This window comes from Lathyrus oleraceus, chromosome 4 (assembly GCF_024323335.1).
Source record: "Lathyrus oleraceus cultivar Zhongwan6 chromosome 4, CAAS_Psat_ZW6_1.0, whole genome shotgun sequence".
NCBI classification, from domain to species: domain Eukaryota; kingdom Viridiplantae; phylum Streptophyta; class Magnoliopsida; order Fabales; family Fabaceae; genus Lathyrus; species Lathyrus oleraceus.
Genome location: NC_066582.1, coordinates 76,576,334 through 76,590,128, shown reverse-complemented (window position 1 = coordinate 76,590,128; position 13,795 = coordinate 76,576,334).

Sequence of the window (13,795 nt, the reverse complement as noted above, 5' to 3'; positions counted from 1 at the left end):
TCTGAAATATTGGTACCACATGCATGGAAGTATATGAGATGAATGCATTTCATACCTAATTGCATTTGTTGATTAATTTTTCTATTGTTGGATTCTTATGATTGATTTAACTGTGATAATATACTACCCTTGTTGTTTATACACCGCTAATATATGGAATGTTTTTCTGACCTATTTTCTATTTTTTTCAGTGTTACTATTTACGCTTGTGGTGCAGATACTCAGGTATAGACTAAGGAGCTTTAGCTGGTGCTTGTATTGGAGGATGTCCTAGTTGACCTTCTTCGTTGTTTATCTTTTCGCGTTGTTTAGTTTTACGTGGGTCGCTCTGATAATGTAGCACTGGGTTGGGAACACTTTATTTTGTTTTTTATGCAAGATGTTGAATTAACTATTTTATGATTAATTAAAGTTGATTTTCTAATTATGAGACAATTTATGGTGATGTGTTGATAAATGTGACACCCTTAGTATTATTTTATTCTGCTTGCTTTATAAATTATGTGTTGGGGTTTAGGGTGTTACACAATTAACCTCTTCTCTCTTTGCTTGCTCTCATCCTCTATAAGTACCATTCTTACATTGAGATCACTTTTTCATTTATTGTCTTTATTTTCTCTATGCCTCATATAAATGATCACCCTATAAGCCTATCTAGATATTCTGGGATACTGGTCCCTCTCCCTCGTTTAATCAGAAACCTCCGCTAGTTAAAACTTCAACCTTTCAGTTACTAGTCATTTTGCTTCAGATAATATAAATGTGCCTGATAGCTCTAAGTTAAAGAAGTTTTATAACGATTCTCTCGATAGGGAAACTTCTCTCGACGAATCTTCTTTCTATGTGCTTCTTTCTGGAAGAGGCGCTAAAGGCGATTGTGTATTCAGTTATATGTCTGCTCCTTCCATAGCCGCCGAGAGTTCTCCTCTTCTTATCTTTGCTCTACTAAAGGTTAAGGTTACTGCTTTGAATAGGGAAGAAGCTCGCCTTTTCATAAGAACTTATCGGTCTTCCTTTGGTCGAGATCCAAGCAACATGGAGATTAGTAGGGGTGGCAAAACGGGCTCGGCCTGCGGGGCATGCCCGTTTTGCCCGCACTTTTGTGCGGGGCGGGCCAAGGATTTAGGCCCACCACAAGTTGAGGATTCAATCTGCTAATATCGATTGGCTCAAGACACCATTTGTCGTTTAGGATGACGAGGTACCCTGAATAAGTATCTGTCTTGTCGTGCAGCCGACACGAGCAGGTTTGGCTAGGTAGATTCTGAGATTTTTGAGAATCCCTCCTTTTTAGGTAACTCCTTGGTTGTGGAAGAGGCTAACATAAAAGTGGGTTGCCCTTATGATTGGTTGATTTTTCATGCGGAACCTTGTAAAAGGATCTATAGTAGCTTTGGGGAATGTCAAATTGAAATCAATATTATTTTGTTTTAATTTTTGTTTAAATTTGATATGTGTGTGTAATTGGATTTGTCACTTATTTGTATTTTGTTTGTATTTTTTTTTCTTTTTTTTATTAGTTGTGTACCTTTGAGATACGTGTACATTCAATGATGTAGTTGTTGACACATGGAAATGTGTTTTTAGGCTAAGCAATTTGATCTAAGTCAATATATTGAGTGTAGCTTGACTCATAAGTTAGAATACTTAAATCAATGTTTTTATGAAGCTTGATTTGAACCAAATCTTTGATGATTCGAATATCAGCATGAATTTTGGATTTTGGTTGTGTTAACTTGATTTGAACCATGGATGTGTGTGATTCTAATCACAACACTCCTTCACTCAAATTACAAAACCTTTTATTCGAATCATGTGATAAACAATTATTTTCAAAAATAATTGTGATTTGAGTCATGCTTTAGCGTGACTTGCATCATAGACTTAGATCATGATTCAAATCAAATGACAAATTCCCAACTTTACTACCTTTTATTCAAATCATTATTTCTTTGATTCAAATCATAACCTCATGATTTTACTCGAAAAAACTTGTATTTCTTTATCTTTTTTCCTTTTACTTTTTCTCTAGTACTTAGTTAAAGACCTTTTTAGGATGTTTTTTGTACAAAAAACAGTCAACTTGCTAGATAGTTAGATAGTTAGTCAAAAAAAGGCACGTAGTTCATTAATCTTGTCGATTGACATCAGGATATATTCATCAAGAAAGAGAAGTCTCATAATGAGATTCTTCTAGAGTGAGATCTTTTGAGATTTATACCCATACTTTCAGAAAATTTGAAAAAATATTATAGTTTCTTCATTCACAAACGCATTATCTCCTTGATTCAACCTTGTGTAAAACTTCCAATAATGTTGATGTTCGTGAGAGTTTGTAGTTGTATTGTGTAATATTCTTTAGATACTGTTCAACGTCAGCCAAAGGCTCAGTATGAAGGCTCAAACATGCACAAGCCCAATAGAGATGATCCAAGGAATATAGAAAGAACATGTAAGATCCAAAGTACATTTTTCTGAGATGCATTTTTCATTATACTCCTCTAGGACTATGTAATTGACTTGGGTGTAGTGCTAACCTTGCAGGTTCATCCTGCGCCACCGTACCAGAGATCAGTATCACCAATTTCAGAATCCTACATCATAAATCAACACCAAATTTGGTTCCAATACGAAATAGTGGCATCATATATGGGAATCAACATTAAATTCCCGTAAAATTCCATGATCAAACTTCACAAACAAATTATTCTTGATCCAAAACTAGATATCTACCATAACCACCATAAGACTAATGCCTCCTTGTTTTTGATAAATCCAAAGTATCTTGTACTTTCTCCATTCACTTTAGGGTATGTGTGTCCGAACATTCATCTGATTCATTATGTGGAAAATCATATACTTTTTCAAGAAAAAAATAACTTCGGTCACTTAACTAGGTCTGATGTTGCTACTGTGTGGTTGATTGCAAAAAAATTGAAATAAACTAGGCAAGCAAAGTGATCCAATACATTTTGGGGAGAAAAATGAAATGAATAAGCTTACCATATGACGAGGATAGTGAAGAGTAGTATCACTTATGCGTCTCTTAGCTTTTAAGTGTTTTTAATTTGCCGTCTTTCCTGCATTTTTTAATTCCCACAATTTCATGTTTTATGTAATTTAAATTCTAGTCTTTTGATTTAATAAGATAATGATTTCCCTTTTCTTAGTAATATGTTTGACTATGTGAATAATATGCTTGCATGTTTACAAGTTTTGTCTGGCACATTTACCCTTCTTTTTTATTATAACAAAGGGGGAACAATATACTCTAAGAGGGAGTGGAGTATACTCTCTACTCATGTGAGGGGAAGTTTAACCACTCTAAATTCCATCTACTTGATTTTTATTTTACCACCTTTTATATAGATGATTTATCCACTACTACAAATAACACATGTAATATATTAGACGCGAAATGGATTTCAACTCGGCTATATAGACGAGGTAACGAAGGGCGTCATGAAAAATGCACACTTTATCTCTTGGTTTTAAAATAACCAACGGGTATGTGAAAGGTCATGGGTTCGATCCTCAGGGAAAACCGAGGGGTAAACCAATTTTGAGTTTATTAAATCAAATGTGGATTGCTTGTTTCATTAAATCATATACTGAACATAGAACTTCTCAAAATTGGTTAGGAAAATAATTATATGAACAATTGTGTTATATTTGAAGAACAACTTGCATTTATTAGTGATTTTGAAGCATCCTCCAACTCATCATTCATCTCACGTTATTTTACGGTTAAAATCTCTCCAATTTTCAAGTTCTTCATTCAACACTCCCTTTTCTACTAATTCATTCTTGAAAGAATAAAATTTGATGCTTTAAAAAATGAACAAATATGGAAGAAAGTTGAACGGAAACTAGAAGTATTGGAGAGATTTTAACGATAAAACAACATGAGACGAATGATGAGTTGCAGAATGCTAGAAAATCATTAATCAGTGTAAGATAAGTTTCAGACAGAACATAATTTTTCATATGATTATTTCCAAAATCAGTTTACTAGGTTATATGTTCAAAAGAGGTTAATGAAATAAACAATCGACATTAGATATAATAAACTCAACTCGACTGAATAAGATGAGAGTTGTACAAAGAATCACAAAAAAATATAATCTCAATATCAATATCAATAACAAAAAGAACAAGAAAATAACAACAACATCAATAACAATATCAAGAACAACAGCTTCAATAAACAAAAAAAAATTAATAACAACAACGTCAATAAACAACCTCTAGGGTTTTGGGTCTCAACAACAAAAACAACAACATCGACAAAAAAACATCAATAACAACAACAATAAAACAACAAGAAAAACTTTAGAGTTTTGGATTTCAACCACACCAAAACAACAACAACAACACCACCAAAACAACAGGAACAACAATAACGATAATATGACAACAATATTAGTAGTGATATTTGATGTACTAGATCTCTGAAGAAGAAGTAAAAGACAATAATTTGGATATATAAAGAAGAAATGAGAGCACTAAACACATAACATCTTCGTATTGAAGATTGTATATGTTTATGGCTCTCATTATTTAGGGCTCTTCGTTAGGATTCTGTTTGTGTTGTTTAGATAAATGAATCTGGATGCCACAAGGTAAAGATATATATATATATATATATATATATATATATATATATATATATATATATATATATATATATATATATATATATTATATATATATATATATATATATATATATATATATATATATATATATATATATATATATATATATATATATATATATATATATATATATATATATCAGAGAAACATATTCACCTCCGTTGGAAATAAAACTGGGGTGAAAAGTAGCATAATTTTAGATTAAAAATCAAATATTCAAGAAGACGCCACTTTTAATAAGATAAAAACATAAACTGAGGCTGATGGGATTCAAAGCATGTACATTGAATAAACCAACGGAATACTATATATATATATATATATATATATATATATATATATATATATATATATATATATATATATATATATATATATATATATATATATATATATATATATATATATATATATATATATATATATATATATATATATATATATATATATATATATATATTAAAAAGAATTATACCTCGGTTTTTCAATATGTGAGGTGAAATCATCGTCATGAAATGTATTATTTGTATTAGTGGTCATCATAAAAAAAAAGAGGGAATGTGGATTCATGTGCTTGCAGGTGTAATCAAGAATTGATCCAAGGTGATAAAGCTCATGGATAGCAAGAACAATTAGGTTTGATGATAACATAGTTTTAATAGTGACAACACCTAAAGAAGCAACAACACTTTGATGATAACCACACATGAAGTCAAGAAATTACTAAATCTATCTCAAGCAATAAAAGATGCATAAGATGGTTGATCAAGATCAAGTTATCCTTCCAAATCAAACTAAAGTTAGCCCAGAAGAAGAATTAGGGTTTATATCACTCGTGATATCTTTACAACTCCATGATGATGGTGATTATCTTGAACACATCTCAAGCCTCATCCAATAGAAGATTCAAGGTTCTAACGAAGTGCTTATTTGGTTGGTATATCTATCAAAAGGAACTTGAAAGCTTCAGAGTATGAAAGAGAGGAAGTATGAAAGCTCGCCTGATCGTGTTTGTATGAGTGACCGGTGTATTGTAAAGACACAAGGGAGTTTCTAGAAGTAGTATGACTAAATCACACACACACATACACACACACACATGTAAAACATAGAGAAGCCTCTCACTTTTGGATTAAAACAACCAAAAATGTTTATGGAGCCTAGCCGGTTGATCAAATGATTGTCTCCTTGATTAAGACAAATTTTGAATTATCTAATCTATTAGATTTTATTACTCATTGATTAAATGATGCCTAATTAAATCCATAATCGATTATAATAGTCTCTTAATGATTGATAACAAATCTATCAAAACCTTCCAATTTAGGCACAAAAATTGATTAGCTAATCAATTAGGTCATTTACTTGACCCATTGATTGTTTCGAAAAATACACCATTTTTTGGCCTATAAATTGATAGTCTATCTATAATTTAAAATCATCTAAAAAACATGAAAAACCTTACTTTTCACTTCTCTCATAATCTCTCTAAATCATTTCCACTTTTCTCATATATTTTAGCCATAGTGCTTTGAGAGTGTTCTTGAGTTTAGTGAGGAATTTATTCTGGATGAGGGCTTAAATTTAAATTTACAAAGAGTGGTTTTATCTTGAGTAAATAATTCTTCCTTAGGAATTGATTATTTTGGTTGGAATCTATACCATTATAAAATCTCTTTGTTTGGTTTTTGGGGATTGAAATAAGTCTTTGTTTGGTTCATTAGCTCTGCCATTGAAGAAAAACTCTTTTTTGGGTTCATGAAGAATAACCAGTGAAAATATGTATACAACGATTCTTGATCTTAGCCCGAACAAAATCTCTATTGGTTCGAAATTAACTTAGTATAATTTTACACGATTTCAGAGTTCAGCCTGTGTAAATGCTCAGTAGGTTCGAGATTAGCCCGATAAAAATCTCGGTTTGATTTATGGTTAGCCTATGTAAAACCTAAGTTTGGTTCATAGAATATCTAACTCAAAACTCCATCTTGGTTCGAGATCAGCCTGAGCAAAATCTCAATTTGGCTTAGAGGCTAACCGCTTAAAGCTTTGTTCGTTGTTGGGTTTAGAAACTAACTGATTTAATCAGTTTGTTGTTTGGTTGGAAGTTAGTCGGGAAATTTATTTCCTTGTATAAGGGGGCGTGTATTTGACTTTCTAATATCTCTCAAACAATAGTGGATACTCACAAGATTAGTTCTTAGAGAGAAGAGTAGGTCATTTCCTTAAGACCGAACCTCGATAATTTTTGGTGTCATTCTCCTTTCCCTGATCTCATTTATTTTCCACTTAATTTCTTTACCTTAAAATTATGTAGCTTATTCAAATGCTTTTGATAAAACATTTTCAAACTCTAATTTAAAAAATGATTTTTTGTTATGGAACGGCCAAAGCCCAAATGACTAAGGCCTAACCTATCTAAAATCCAGTCCATTTGGCTCAAGGTATAAAATCAGTTCACTCGCTAAGAGTGAGGTACAATCTATTATCTCCAATTTATATTATACTCGTCATGAATCTTGAAATGACTTGGGTGTTGAAGTGCTAACCATGCAGGTCCACCCTGCATCGTCGTAAAAAAGATCAAAGCCACCATTTAAGATCATCAATTTTCCAACTGCATCTATTTCTGGTTCCCAAACAGAACATTGGCCCCGTATATAGGAATCGACTTTCGACTCCTAATATTTCCATAATTCACATTTGCTATCGAACCTCTTCATGCAAACATAGAAGTTCAAGATTTGGATTCTTAGGCTGTCAGATCTGATCTCTGATTTACCAACTTGTAACCACCTTAAGTCAACGAATCAAGGAAATCTAAGATTTTACTGTGAAGTTTTTGTAGTGTGTTTCAGAAAAAATAATAGCTTTTTGTCTATGGTATTTGGTGGTTTTTTATCCATCAAAAGAAGAGTTTCTCTGTACTCCACGGAAGACTTTGGTAGAACTAAGTAATGGTTTATGCAGAACAAAGTTATGAATTATCCAATCCTTCTTGGGTAGAATAATTGCTCAGATAAGGAACTAGTAGAGCCAAGTAAAGTTTGTTGCATAACAAGAACTTGGAGAAGGATTATGATGTTTATCAAGATCATTGAAGATCTTGAACTTTTATAGTTGAGTAATCTGCTTTAACATAAAGGAATATCATTTTAGGTATGTGTTAGCTGAAGCATTGGGCTTGTAGTGTTCATATTGGTGATAATCCATTGTACCAAAATACTTATATCATTATCTTTAAAAATAGTGGAATACATTACAATTTTCAATGGTAAATCCAGTGAAGAGTGGACTAGGCATCGCTAGGATGATTTATTGAACCACTATACATTTGGTGTACATTTCTCTTTCCCTATCTCCTTTATTTTTCAGCTTTATATCGTATGCTTCTGAATTTGTTTATCGTTATAATGTCATCTATATTTTGATCTTGATTATAATGTTTTATCATATAAGTTTAGCTATGCGATATATCTAGTTTATTGACTATTTTATACCCTTATTAAGATCATAATAACTCTAAGCTTGGATTAACCAATCATTGTTATATCTCAAATTTGAGTTATGCCGAAAAGTGTATTATGATCAATATAGAATTGCTTGTTAAGGAAACTTATTTTATCTCGGTTAGTTTAAGTTTTGATTGAATCATAAAAGTTAGGAGGAAAGTGAAACATATAATTCTTGAATTCATCCACTACAATTTTCTTCTGCTTGCTCCACTTCTTTTCGATGATTGGATTCTAAGTTTGCCTAAGTTTTTTTTTTTAGTATGGTTTAAGAGGATTGGTCTATTAAATCCCCCTCGTCCCACTTCTAGACCGTTTAATCCCCAAATTATTATCCAATAGAATGCTCCATCCCTTTCTATGAATGTTTGTTTACTCTAATAAACTTGTGGTTGCCCTTGACTAGATTCGAAGAGGATGTGTTAAGGTTCTTAAAGATTGCTCCCTCACACCTTCATCCAAGTTCTTGGACTTTAATATAGGTGTTTCAAGTATGAGCTAACTAACAGCTTTAGAAGTCCTCCTATCGGTTATTTTTACACCTCTTTGTTGTGGTACATACTTTGCTGGATAACCTCCGGGATCAGTGGTTGATCTCATTATGTCAGGATGTACCCCCGTTTAGTTCTTACATTGAGAACAAGGATAACTTTAGGGATCATTTTGTGTTGGTAAAATCTCCTACCTTAGAAGCTTATTATTTCTTCTATTTGGCTTCCAACGAGTTACCTCTTCTTGTTAGCTTCCAAGATTTGCCTCCGATTAAGTGTACGCATTAAATTCAAAGGTTTTAGGTATGGGTTCACTTTAAGTAGGGACATCATAAATATGTTGTCTCCTTGGATTCCATTACCCCTAAGGAGGTTATGATGAAGGAAGATCTTGATGCTTTCTACGAGGGTCTTAGATATGAAGAAATATTTGGTTCTCATATGTAAGTCTAATCATGTAAAGGAAATTGTTGATCGACACTTGTGCTATTGTATGGACAGCCATTAACCTTTAAAGAAAATAGATTTTGGTGAGGATATAGAGTTATCCCTCATTGCCTTTTTTTTAAAATGGATTATTTTTGTTCTTGCAGATAATCTGACTTCCATGAAGAGAATTTTTGAGTTGGAAAAAGAACATGAGGCTAGGGCCTTCGTAACAACTTCTTCGGCTCAGGCTCCTACTCATCCTCTGACTAGATCTGACATCCCTGTCACCATTAAAGTTTCCCTGGTCTTTTCTTGTCAAGGTAAGTATTCTACTAGGACTATTATCGTAGGGGTTGAAGGCTATACTTCGCCTTCTCCTGTTAATAATAAAAGGGATTAGGGTTTGGACAACAACCCCCTTCAAGAGGAAAACTCTAACAAGAAAACTCGAGTGTCTCGGGGCACCTCTTTTAGACTTATCGTAGCTAATATCGGTTCATCTTCTCCTCTTCTTAAGTTGTCGATAATTCTACCAGTCTGGATTCCTCATACCCCTTAGGAAAAACTTGTTTCCATATTTGAGATTGATCTTGCATATCTACATAGTATCCTCGAAGTGGAGAAGGTGGAACTTTTTTATGAAGCGACTTTCAACACTTATCAGATGGCTTCTCTATTCTCCCTGGTCAGTTGATGGTCTAGCTATGGGAAACTCTCCCAAGAACATAATACCTATAAGGGTAAATGTGAAGCGGTCGAGCATGAAAAATACCAACTTCAAAAGAAATTGTTGGCTCTTCAGAAAGAAGTAGACAAGATGAAGTATCTTCAAAAATATGTGGAAGTTCATGGGATCCCTTCTTCTCTTGCTGCTAGGAATGGTGAGCTTCAATCTTCCTTGGAGGCAGAGAATAAATTTTGTGAAGAGGCAACCATTAATGCGGCGGCACTGACATCTTGCACCAATGAGGTTGTGAAGGTGCTTCAAAAGGAAAAGGAGTCTTGAGAAAGGATTGGGAGGTATACAAGGGACAATAGGCCAACTTGAGGAAGAAGGTCGATGAGTCACTTAATAAAACCCTCAAAGAGGTGTACAATTCTGTAACGATAAAAAAATTGAGATTAAGCTATTTATTAACTTAACTCACAAAGCAAGAGTCACAACCGTGATTTTATTATTTCCAAAGGAAAGGGAAAAAGAACGAACAAAACCCACAGAAGTTTTAAAATAAAACTAAATAGAAAAGAGATAAGGGTCCAGGAGTTGTGAAATTCTGGTGTAGTCAGTATTCAGATGTTCTACTTCAAGTCACGACATCTGATCTAACATTGTACATACAGCAAGACAGTTATTACACCCTGTACTAATGTACACCCTTTTTTTTTTTTTTTTTTTTTTCAGTGTCACATCCTCTCATTCTATGTCATCCTAGAATGGAGGAACACCTAGTTATGTGCACCATAACATTCACCACTGTTGTTTTCCTGCACAGTTGTCATCATGATGTCTCAATCCTGTTTTGAACATCATCTGTTACATTGTTCCAGTTTGTTGGTCATGTACTTGTATTTCCTAGATTAAAGGTTGTAACAAGTTAAACTAATCTCCACTTATTAAGGAGCTAACAAATAGATTATTTGTTACGTTCATTAATTGTAGCTTAGTTGTTAGTTTCCTAGATTTTAGAACAGCTGGTGGATTCCTGAAGAATAGCCTGAGAAAAATCCTGAAACAGTAAAACTAACCATCCAACAATATAGCATATGCTGTCTGGAATGAATGTCACAACATTCTGTCTGACATCCAAGCCCAGAACCATATACTTAGTCTGTTTGGTTCCTAACCACAGACTGCTAAATTTGCTGTACTGTAAAAGACTAACCAGTCTCTACTTCAGTATCAGCTTCCTGGAAGAACTGTCAAGACATCCAGTTTGACAATTTCACACTGCTCTTTTGGCCAGGTCTGATATGCTGTTCAAAACCAGACTTTACTACATACTGAACTGAATTCATCAGCTTATTAAACAGTATGTGCTGTTGTTGATGAATGTCCAAACATTCTGATTGACATTCCAACAGAAGGCTATGTATCAGACTTGATTGGCAGACTGTAACACAACCTGAATTATGGCAGACAGGATTATAACATGCAGTAGGTAAACACACACAGGAAATTGTTAACCCAGTTCAGTCCAACATGACCTACATCTGGGGGCTACCAAGCCAGGAAGAAGATCCACTATTAGTAGTATCAATTCAGAGTTAAACTCCCCCGTTTACAACTCATCACTTAATCCCTACCCAATGCAATCTATACCTAGGAACTCCTAGATAGAAACCTCCAGTTTCCATTCCTATCACTACAAATACAATGTAATGTGCAAACACCTTGAACTTGCTTCACAGCTTCATTCAAGAACATAATCACTCTTGCCTACAGGCTTTGAGTGACAAACACTCTCAGGTTTACCACTGAGAGACACATGGTAACCTGCCCACAGATTGGGAGGTTTACCTTACACACACCCCTAAAAATTCATTCTCAGAGGCTTACTAAAACTAGATTACAATCAGCTATTTATAACCTAATCACCCAACTGGATTTGGGCCTTCAGAAAGCTGCAGCAGACTTGTTCTTTGCTGTTACAACTTCAGCAGAAAAATTCTGCTAAAAACAAGGTCTTCAAGTTCCTAATCTCTCTCCATATATATCTCCATATTTTGAGCCTATATATATTCTGAATTAGTCTTCAAGTCCTCCACAAGGGAGTTAGGATATTCACCAGATATCCTTGCTGATCCCTTGACATATACTGAATTAATTAATTCAGTCTTCTACACATGTGCGATGTCACAGACCTGATGTCGTGACATCGTGCATGACATGTTGGTCCAGATGTTGAATTTCTTCAACCCAACATATTAAAACAACAGAGGTGATTTCATTATTTGTTTTCTAAAATTAATGCCAATCCTGAGGTATTAACAATCTCCCCCTTTGGCAAATTTTAGCTAAAACAAATAATCCTCTGTTATTATCTCCCCCACCATGAACACCAATGTTGGTGTACATGAGGAAGAAGAGGGACACTACTCAGTTGTGCCAGAACCCTTCCCCTCACCCGGAGAGCTTCCAGAAGAATATGTAATGCTGAGTACATAGACAATGTAACTCAGATCACAAGGCACAACTGTCTTCTTAACTCAGATCACAAGACACAAGTGGAAACCCCAGCTGGTGGATTTTGTGCCTGATGCCAACTTCTGTTTGCTGCCACATCCGCAGTTGGCTTTCTTCTGGTACATTCTCATCCCCAGGACTATATTTCTCTCCCCCTTTTTAGCTAAACATTTGTAAAGGAAGCCCTCACAAAACCAGATCCAGGCGCAGCTTGCCCAAACCTTAACATACCCCATGATTCTGAGAATGGAGTGTTTTTCTTGTGAGAGGAAGAGGGCTATTGCATCCTTTAAATAGCCCTGCCTGTGCCTAGGAATTTCCGGTAGAAATAAATGCTTGGTCAAGATGCATTTATTTTTGCTGAGAAACAGTCAGAGAATCACCAACAAAATCTCAGACTATCTTTGAATACCTTTTATAGCTCTTGACTGTTTCTTTTCCAAAACAGCCGTTCCAGTGCATGGAGACCATTCCATATATGCAGTCAGACACGTTGCACGCGATGTCTTAACATTCCTGCATTCAGCCAGTATTCACTTTGACCTCTGTCATACCTCCAGACACCTAGCACTGCTACAGCCAACTTTCCACACTTCAGTTGATGGTTACTCCCCCTGTACCACACAGCTGTAGCCATCAGTCTTATTCTGGTTTATCAGACTTAGCCACATCACCCTCATAATTCCTAATGACTTGAAAATTCAGAAGGAATTAACAGCAATGTCCAGGGAAATGTCATGACATCCGGTCAGACATTCTTCTGCTCACATCACAGCATCCTGATAACTGCCTTGTCATCTGAGAACACACAGGCCACAAGCTTGGTGATTGCTTGCAGCACAAAGGCACAACTCCCCCTGTCATGGACAACCTACTCTCTTGGAGGTCACACATGATCATATCCAACACCCCAAGGTTGGACCTTCACATACTTCCTGATTCAAAGAGATTCCAGACCACTTGATGAAAGGAAAACATAAGACGCATCTTCATGTCTTCAAGAGCGCACCCTCTGTCCAACCCTCTTGGCTGAACACATCCACACTCTGTGTCAATTTCTCTTCTAACCAGAACAGAAGATCACTTCACAAGATGTTTGAACATCAGCTGAGACTTCCTTCACAGCATCACAAGGAGCACTATCTGATAGACTTCAGATATTACTGAGTCCTCAGCTTGGGCCAGAGGAACCCAGACATACATAGGGATATACACTCTCATCCCACTACCAGAGACAGTCTTCCATAGATAGCTCAGAACTTCTACCACAAGCTCCAAGGGATGAATGGAAGCCCCTCCTTTTGTCTTCAACTTCCTACTTTTCTACTCGAAAGTAATTAGTCTCAGACCTTACTCAAGAATAATCTGCTGCCATATGTTGATTATCTTGATTCTTAGAACTCACTTCTGAGATAGACCAAATGCCACTGGTTGATTACCTCCTTCATGAATCCTCATATGAAAAAGTCAAATGCTGCTTTTTGACCTTCCCAAGTTTATCAGACTTCTCCCAAAGATATT